Below are 10,135 nucleotides of genomic sequence, written 5' to 3'. Positions count from 1 at the left end.
ACCCCACACCGGGCGCCAGTGATCATTAGAGGAGGCGTGTCCGAGCGTAGCCGCACGCCACGGGGGTTTAGATAGCCCATACATCACGGCGCGCTCTGTATTCGTCCACGTACGCCCCACTGCCCCATGGGAGGTCCCCACTCAGTCCTACTGAGACAGGAAAGCTGATATAGGGTAACGCGTTTGGCGTCGTTGAGTATAATACCGTATTTCATTGGACTCCTGATTTGACTTTTTGTCATCCCTCTGACAGGTTATGACATGAAGCAGTGAGAAGGTGGTTTTAAATGTAAAGTGCATACAGTTTAAAGTGCTCTTTGGAAACAGAGGGAGAATAGGGATTGCAAATTCCTCTGGGTAAAAGTGAAGATGTCAATTTGTTCTGTTTACATCACAATGGTGTATTCATTTCAACACGTGTTGACACAAAGCTTTCAAGAGATGTCTGTGAAGCACATTGCCGATCAAATTTGAACAACAACCTTTTTGGTTGTAGTCACCACCTTGCCACCACTGCTTATGATCGACAAGTACAGTAATTATTGACCCCTGAATGTCAAATGTCATACAACGATGGATTGTGTGAATGCAGTACACATATAGCTCCTTCAGAGCTCTGATAAATGGGGTCGATTCAACCATTGATCTCTCTTATCCTTTCAAAGTCTACCCTTATTGCAGTAATTCGCCCCACGCATGCTCACTGTCCATAACCTTGTAGCAGTCTTATCCTCTTCCTCCCACTACTCTTTCCCTCTTTCTCTCTCCTTCTCTCTCTTTCCCTCTCTCTTTCCCTCTCTTTCACTCACTCACCCCTTGTCCCACTCTTATGCTCTCCCAATCCCCCCATGTCTCTTCTCTCTCTCTCTCTCTCTCTCTCTCTCTCTCTCTCTCTCTCTCTCTCTCTCTCTCTCTCTCTCTCTCTCTCTCTCTCTCATTCTGCACACTCATTCACTCTCTCTGAATTTCCTTGTCTTGTATCCAATGCTGAAACAGATAATGTGACGGAGCAGTATTCATTAAAGCCCTGGGTGGAGATAAAAGATGACTCTCTCTCTCCCTGGCTCTGTGTCTAAACCACAGCACAAGGAAACAGTTAATGTTCTTGCACTGTATTTAAAGTCTAAAGAGGTTACAGTGGTCATGAGAGTTTAAAACTGATTGGGCCATCTGGAATGTGCCTGTGCCCGCAGCTGGCTGGGATGAGCCAGGTGAAGCGCTCCCACTCTCTCTCTCTCTCTCTCTCTCTCTCTCTCCAGATGTGTCTGTGGAGAGATACCGCCCCGCCTCACACCGCGCCCCTAACTTAATAGTTCCCCCTGACTCCCACCTAAGCCCTCCCAACGCAGCAGAGCCCCACCAGCTCTCACACAAACCGCACATTTTCTCAATCATACCCGTGCATTTGTTTTCCAGCACTTTTCGACATCCGTTGTAATTACTTAATCTCCCTCTTGGGCTCAAGCGGAGTGATTTTTCTGCTGTTGTTGTTTTGAATGTGACATGGCCTTTTGACCAGCCCTGAGGATCAGGGTATAGAAGCTGAGAGTGCTGCAGGATGATACTCTGAGTCATGAGGTAAGGATACATCTTTACTTGGAGTGAGGGATTTATGCTCTTTATTGATGTGAAAATGTGTGTGTATGTGTGTGTCTCTGTCTGTCTGGTTGTGTTTGAGACTGGAGCAAATTGAGTCAGAGTCAAGACCGAGAAGATTTTAATGTAGCTTAAAAGGAGTGTGGATATTTGGCCTGGCCAAGCGGTTTTATGCACTGACTGAATTGGAACTGATAATTATGAGTTATTGTACTCGGCTGGTCTCAGGAAGAAATTAGTAGTCCTCATTGTCCAAGACCGAGTCAAGACAGAGTAAAAATATATCCGACACCAAGACAAGACCTAGACAATAAGTGGTCTGGAGACCTAGAGCACTGCTGTCTGTGTGTGCATTTCTGTGAATGTGTGCCTCTGCACACGCAGGTCGGTCTCGCCCCCCTTCCGGATCTTGGTCTTGACTTGGACTCACTTTTCTCCGGTCTTGAACCAGCATGTCTTAATGAGCTACAATGTATAGTAATACTGGCTTGCGGGCGGAGGCAACACTTAATCACATCTAACATGTCACAAAGGTTAATTTGCCAATTAACCTGGGTGTAATCTACAAGCCTTTTTTGCCAGAAACTACCGGAGATTACATTTTAAATGAGGTGTGTAACTCAGATAATTAATGCAACAAACTTGGTCACATCCGTAGGCCACATCCTCTCATTAAACATTGTGTGCTTATAAAATATGGAGCAATTATTAAAAAAGAAAACAGTTTATTTCTGTAATGAAACAGCGGGTTCATAGCTCCTCCGGGTGTACTGTCATTAGTTCCAGCTGAACCAACAACCCATTACCTTCCATAGAGATGGTAATTCATCTTTTAATTGGTTTTATATAACATTAATATTACATGAATACTGTCAGATCTGTGTCCTGTACACCAAATCAGGAGTAGGTTACATGCATGTTCTTTGAAACCATTTTGGAGGTAGTTATTTTCAGATAAAGGGCACAGTCATGGGCACTATCTTACTCTGAAGTAAAATCCATATACCTTTGACTATGTCTGCATGTAAATATTGATAAACGGTTCATGGATAGATGAGCAGACGGTTTGAGCTTGGTTAGTTTCAATGTTTCTGCATGTTGTCCATACTGTAGGGCTATCCTCTAGGTCTATGACATGTAGCAGAGTTCTCTCAGTAACCTTGTCTGTATTATACCTATATTAGCCTGCTGTACTCCACACACACACACACACACACACACACACACACCATTCAATCTTGTTGTTTGTATGTCATGGGAAAAAAATGGGGCTTCTACCTCAGTGGTGATAACGCCCCAGAGTCCTGTGGCAGGTCACATGACCAGATGAGTTCTGGTTGGAGCACTACATCCTGATGGATAGCATGCTATAGAATTCTGGCCTGTGCTAATTGGCTTTAAAAAAATAATAATCTCAAGATGATGTCATGCAGCAGCAATGTCAGAGAGTAGAGAAACCTGCATGTATGACATTTGCTATAGACTGATTCGCTAACCTAGCATTTTAGATTAGAGGCAGTCAGCTTACTGCAGAGATGCCCAGCATCTGTCCCCTTAAGACAAAGCTCTGTACTAGGCAGGAGCAGAGATCATCATACACACAGTGCCACCCACCATGCCATCACATCAAATTAGCATGGGCCATGAACTACAGTATGTTAATAATACTGTGTTAATGTTATCTACTCAACATGTGAGTCACATAAGAGTGAGGAGTACTTTGAGATGTTAAAATAGATGTACTTTTTGACCCTGTTGGAATGAAGATCTGAACAATTAATGATAAATCGAGTGTTGATTGGTCAAGTCATTTAGGTTGCTGAGCGAGATATAGGCCAATCAGGCGAAATCAGGAAGTGCATTCCCAAGCCAAGCCACATAATGTAAAGTAGGCTCATGGTTAAAATAAGTGGATAAAAAATAAATAGCTTTTACTTACTAGACTCTTCATCTTGTTTTTCCTAGTAAACGGACAGTTACGTAAGGGCCTAGCGATTCCAGATGGATGCTGCCTGCCACAGACTAGAGGCACAGCAATCTGGTGAACAGTCAATGCGGCGTGTTGCATGGGGCACCGCTGAGCTGCGTTAAATGAGAGCTTTGCTCAGTGGAAGTGGTATTAAGCTACAGGGTCCATATGCAGGGTACTGATGTTCAGTCATCCTAGTTCACAGATCACAGTTTAGCTGCGGTTGACTGATGCTGTGTTGATCTTTTCACATGCAGATTTGTTTTAATTGGTTTTATACCGTTAGCAATAGCTGAAAATAGCCAACCAATTTAGTTGTTTTTCTCTTGTTCCTGGAGGTTTCAAATGGTCAATACAGTATGATCTATGCTTGATTATTTTAGGTACTGCGTGTGGGAGGGAGTCAGCGATAAAAAAGAATTGACACCCTAACTGTGAAACCAGTTATCCAGTCGTCGAGACACCTCTGGCATATTCAGGGTTAATAATACTGGCATCAGACAGCTGTCTCTAACTGCCGCTCCTGTCTCTGCCTCTGGTAGCGGAGCGGTAGCGGATTTGGAGTGTGCTGGCTGGCACACATCTGTTCATGAATTGATCCTCTCCCCGTTTGTGTCGATCTCCCCATCCACACTCCCAACATTCTCTCTCTCTCTCTCTCTCTCTCTCTCTCTCTGTTTTTATTGCTCTCTCTATCTCTCTCTATCTATCTCTATCTCTTTAAGCACTGGCCTGGAATGTGATGATGTTGTGTCATTATTCAGGGTGGGGGAGGCTGTCTCCCCAAGGGCACTGGCCCCTAACTCGCACAGCATGACACTGTGAGTGTGTCTGAATGTGTGTGAGTGTGTGTGTGTGTGTGTTGAACGTTTATCCCGGCTAGCCCAGATGCCCAGGCTAAATCCATCACCAGCGGTGCTGCGCAGCGAATGCTAAGCTGGAACATTTGGCACTGAGCTGAGGAGCAATACGGAGGGAGGTGAACAAAAAACACACACAGTTTTTCTCACAAACACCAGGCAGTGGAGGAAGTGGATTTTCAGAGGGACTCTCAGGGAAAGGCACAGGAGCACTTTCCCCTCTAAGCCTTTAGCGGGCTGGAGTGACCGTCCGTCCATCTGAAGGGATGGAACTGTGCGATGATGAACTGGGGGTATTCACCGTCATCCAGTAAGTACTGTACTCTGGTCTGTCTGCTTCACAGACATGCGTTGTTGTCCTCCATTATGCCTTGAATGATCTTTGTCCAACTACTGTCTTGTTTGAACTACTAGGTAGAGTAATGGGGAGGTTTTTAGGACCTCTGAGGATGTGTGGCAGTGGAGACCAAACTGTCGTGCTGTATTCAGTAGAAGTATAATTGTTTTTTCCTCCCGTTACAGAAAATACACATGATATCACGTGGAAAATCACGTTTCACATGAAATTTCACATGTGAAATCCTGGAAAAACGTGTTTTTAGAAATGTTTCACGTGCAGTTTCATGTTGCTTTACATGTTGTCAAATGTTATCACATTAACTTCATATAAGATCACAGGTTATCACAGGAAAACATGTGTTTTTGAAACACTTCACCTATTCACATGTGAAATTCATGTGGTTTTTCCGTACGGGTCTTCCCAAAATGTCAGGTTGTTGGGTTGGATAGTGAGCCTTCTGTTGCCTGTGTCAAGGTGGAGAATGTTCTGTTTTAGCCTTGAGTTGGATCTCATAGTGTTGCTGAGCTTTGAGAAAGATCGCAGCAGTATTCCACATGCTTTAGGTACACGTCTTGAGAAAACAAACCAGCAAACTAAAACATTCAAAAACCTCAACCTCAACTGTCTCGAACCTCAGTCGATCTTTGAATGCCTTGTTAATCAAACTAATTAACAATCCACAAACCAATTTGCAATCCATAGGAAGGCAGCATATTTTCCAATGTACTGTGGTGTATCAATATTTGATATCTGAGCGGTAACAGTCAGCATGGGGTACAATCCAAACCCTCAGTAGTCAATATCTCCCATATCAACAGTAGGACTTTTAAAACTTGTTTAGAGCTATGCAGTGGCCATCATTACCCAAAACACTCAGTGCAGGATTGTTGTTGCATGGCATGTTGCGCAAGCAAGCTGGTCTGATGGTAATTTCATATGTCATTGCGCTTTTCCTGAACTGCATTATAAGTGGCTAATATTGATCAATGACACTGTCCATGCAGGCAGATGCACACATGCCTTTCCTATTGGAAACTGAAAGTAAATGATAGGAACTGTCATGGAGTCTCATGTAGCTCTGAGGGACTACATACTAAAAGAAAGGAAGGTATTCTCAAGTAGAAGCTTAATAGTATGTAGTGTGAGGGGTGTTTTATAAAATTCTTAATTTGAATGTAGTAGTTATGTTAAGGTTTTGGTTACGTTGTTTTAAGGATAAAGATGAGTTGGACACCTACCACAACCTATCGCAACATTGCAGGATACAGAAACACAGATGCTCTCTTCACCTAAGCCAGAGAGTAACAATGGCATTAAGGTGTGTCAGTCCAACCTTGCTTCTTTTTTGGTTATTCAATTAAATAAGAAATCTCCTTCACCTTTTTTTTTTAACCCAGGATTGAACATCTTGAATTAATTGTATGCCGAGCTGCCACTGTACCACTAACCAGCATTTCCCAAACTGTTCCAATTAGCCATTGTTATGTAACTGCCAGCTGAAAAGTACCAGTGGCCTGGCCCAGTGAGACACAGGTGCCGGCCCGCGTAGTTGGAAAGTCTGAGCCTTTTGGGTAAAACACTGGGATAAATCCTGTATGGAAACATGTGGCACATTCTCAGCAATTACATAAGACACAGTAGTCAAAACCACAAGACTTGACGGCTTTGTAATTACTGTGCACACTTTTGTGATTACATCATGGCATTAGGGTTTAGCCCGCTCATCGGAAGCAGGGACAGGTTACAGGGTCAGGGTTGTGTTGGCTTGGGTTCAGAGGGGCAGCAGTTTGGAGTTAGATTTACAGTGAAGTCACAGGTAGGATTAAGGTTCCTCACATTGTTTTGATAAGAAACCAGTTGGTTTTGTTTACTGTAAGGGTGATGTCACAATGTATAAATCGCTCGCTTTGCATCTCAAAGCAGGGCTTCAAATTTGGAGCCAAAATGTAAGGGCATATGACATTAAAGATTTTCTCTGAAAAGTGAATAACACTCTTTCCACTACTTTATGTTTGTGTTGGTGAGCGTGTATATGAATCACTTTAGAATTAACATTTGATCAATTTGTAAAAACCATGTCTCCAAAGGTAATTATATTTATGAAACATAAATTGGCAATATCTAAAGACTTATCTTTGTCAATGAAGGGATCAAATAGAAATATATGAATATACTGTAGATTATTGGAATAATGCCACACCTTTCTCCCTCTATTCAATCATAACCAGTGACATATTTTGATTTTCAAGAACATTATTCTTGTGACATGTGGATACATCCGGTAGGATTGTGACTATAGGTTACATAATACAGGACAGACCAGTGTTCTTGATCACATGACTTTGAAAAAGAGATTGCGAGATCGCACATCGTTGTGGAGGATTACAACGATTGGGTGAAGGGTCACTCCCCATGAAACATGTGGCCTAGAAACCAGATAAATGAAATGTGCGTGTGGGTATTGGAATTGTTAGTGAGGATATTTTAAAGGTGTGTGAGGGCAATCACCAGCCAATGCTCTTTGTTTTTTCACTCCCCTCTACCATTGGTAGTTTCAACAGGAAATACAGATATGTGATGACACATTGATAACTCCTAAAAATTGATTGATAATTGATTGTAAAACGTGTCTTATAAAACATGTGTTATACAGAAGGGCATTCAATAGACCCAACTGTTCAGTGCTGTCTCCAGACACGTGGATGTCTCCACAGAGCTGGCAGGCATCTATAGTGCTACATCCTGCATCCTGTAATCCCATGTCTGTCCGGCTCTGGAGCCTGGTGCATTATGGGATCCTGCTTTAGATGTCGCTGGGCCAGGCCGGCGGCCAAAGCGGTCAAGGCCGATTGGTTTACACTGCAGAGGCTTCGACTCTGAACACGGTCAGCGTCTCTTTACCTCTAACTCCTCCCCCTGTTTGTGAATCGTCATGGTGTCTGGACCTGACGAGGTTAAAACTGCTGACCTCACATTGACCATGCTGACCACTGAATCACTAGGGAGTGCAGACTCTCGCAGAACTGTCAATACTATAGACCTGGCTTACACAGACAGGCTGGGTTCATGTTAGCCCGCTTGTCGCTTGTTAGCATGGAACACTTGTGGTTTTCTGCCCTACTGAGCTTTTTAGCACAGTTTTGCCTGTGCTAATCCAAAAGATAACAGGGACGAGATACTGTTTTCTTTCTGGTGTGACAGCTGTATGTTTGACATAGCGAAAGTAATTTCAACATGGTGATTGCTGTGGGCAATGGGAAGGTGTTGGGAACATCTGACTCACTCATCATGCCCCAAAAAGAGAAGCGTTCCAGAGTTCATATGCCACAACAAATATTAAGTAGCCCCTAAAATGGCAGTTTTCCTAAACAAAAAAACAGCATCTCTATATACGTCACCAACAACATTATCATTTTAGAAGTGTGGCATTAGACAAATACACGATGTACTCGCCTACATCCCCGTGACACTGTGTACTCTCATCAGCCAATCATAGTCTTCTCAGTCCCTCATGGATGCAATAAGTGCGCCCATTACAGTTCCTGTGATAAATAGGAAATAGAACAGATTCAGATTAATGAGGTTGGGTGAACACTGTATCCACACAATGGCAAGCAGATGGGTTCCTGTGTCCCGTGATAATAATCTGACAGTAAGAGGGTGTTTAGCATCCATGTCAGCCTCACATGGAGTCAATAGCATAAATGGGTCTACAACTCACGCTAAGTGGGGATTTACAGTGTCCATCTACAAAAGGCTCCTGATGTTTGCAAACTGTCAGAGATCTTTTCATAAGGCAGAGCAGACCATGTTTAGTCTGGTTCTCACACAACAGATCATGGATAATATGGCCTCATTTCCCACCAATAAACCACACCAAAGGTTCAACTCCTGCATTTCTGTGGTTTTGTTGCCCTTACCTTTCTGATCCAGCTACTCCGCAGCTGTTTTCAGTGTGTTTCAATGTGCAACCTGGCCGCTTTTTAGTGTATAATGAATGGATCAGGATAGATAAGAGGAACATGTTCAAATACTAGCATGCTGAACTCTTCTCTGGCTCAAAAATAAGGTGTTTTGTTGGGGTTGTAGTTCAATTCATCGCTATCAAATGGGTCCAGCATAAATCTGTCCTTGACTAAGATTTGAATAAACACATCAAAACATTGTTTGGAGAACCAGCCCCTGGTGTAGAATGCAAAATGAAGTGCTCTGAAGTGGAGAGCTGACATGCAGAGAGAGCACCGCCAACTGGCTCTGAATACAGAGGATGTTTTTTTTTTTACAGAATTACAATGTCTGACATTCAGATTCTGGTCTGGGGTCAGCATGTAGGGAGAGTGTCCACATGTTTGGTCTGGCATTGGTCTGACATACAGCAGGTCTAGATTCAGTATTTAGGGAATGTCAGTATGCGCACACGTCTCAGAGTCTGTGTGTGTCCATGCATTTTGAATTAGTGTGTGTGTGTTCATGCTTCCGTGCTTGTGTCCGTGTGTGAGCGTGTGTGTGTGTTCATGCTTGCGTGCTTGCGTCCGTGTGTGAGAGTGTGTGTGTGCGCGTGTGCGAGCATGTGTGTGTTTGCGTGTGTCCCTACTTGCATGCATGGCTGTGTACCTGTGTATGTGTACCCTCTCTTCCTCTGCAGTGGTTCTGAATCTGGGGTGGCAAACAGACTGTGACCCTCTCATCCAGACTGTGAAGCGGCGATAAATGTCTGTGGCTCTGTGACTCTGTAGTATCTAAACGTGCCACATGGAGCTCCGCTATTGATGAGGCCATTTAGCATTCTGACAGCAACCGCACATCACTGATCTACACTCCTCGCTGTCACAGACCGCATGAGTCAGGGGAGAGAGAGAGAAGGCCCTGAATGCCAGTTATCCATTACTTTCCCTTCAAGAGGGAAATTCACAAAGTTATAGCCTTCGCTTGACTATACTGCAAGTCAGGATCAAAAGCTTTTCATTCCCTGCAGGTATAATTTATTGATGTGCATTTGCTTGAATAGAGAGATAAGAGAGATAGAGAGATGAAAGTTATTCTTTCTTTCAAGACAGTAGAGTTTTTCATGTTATGATGTGTTTGGACTATCAATCCACAGAGAGTTAGACAAGAGGCCATAACTGGTACTGAAACATAACAGTATTACAGTATAGCCTATTTCTGGAGGGTTTTGTAACTTGAAATGGTCTCATTCCTTCCATTAGACAGCCTTGGTAGTGTTTACTGTATTCACAGAGCTCTGGACCCAAATATATGAGCATATTTCTGTGCTCAGAAAGAAGTAATGGCATACATGACCATTTATAGTCACAGGCCTATTCTTGAACCCATTCTACATTATATTACTGTAAAGTTGCTGACTGGTCA

This window comes from Coregonus lavaretus (genome assembly GCF_964263955.1).
Source record: "Coregonus lavaretus genome assembly, chromosome: 38".
Taxonomy (NCBI): domain Eukaryota; kingdom Metazoa; phylum Chordata; class Actinopteri; order Salmoniformes; family Salmonidae; genus Coregonus; species Coregonus lavaretus.
The sequence above is the reverse complement of the archived record's forward strand: the minus strand, read 5'-3'. Positions refer to the sequence as shown.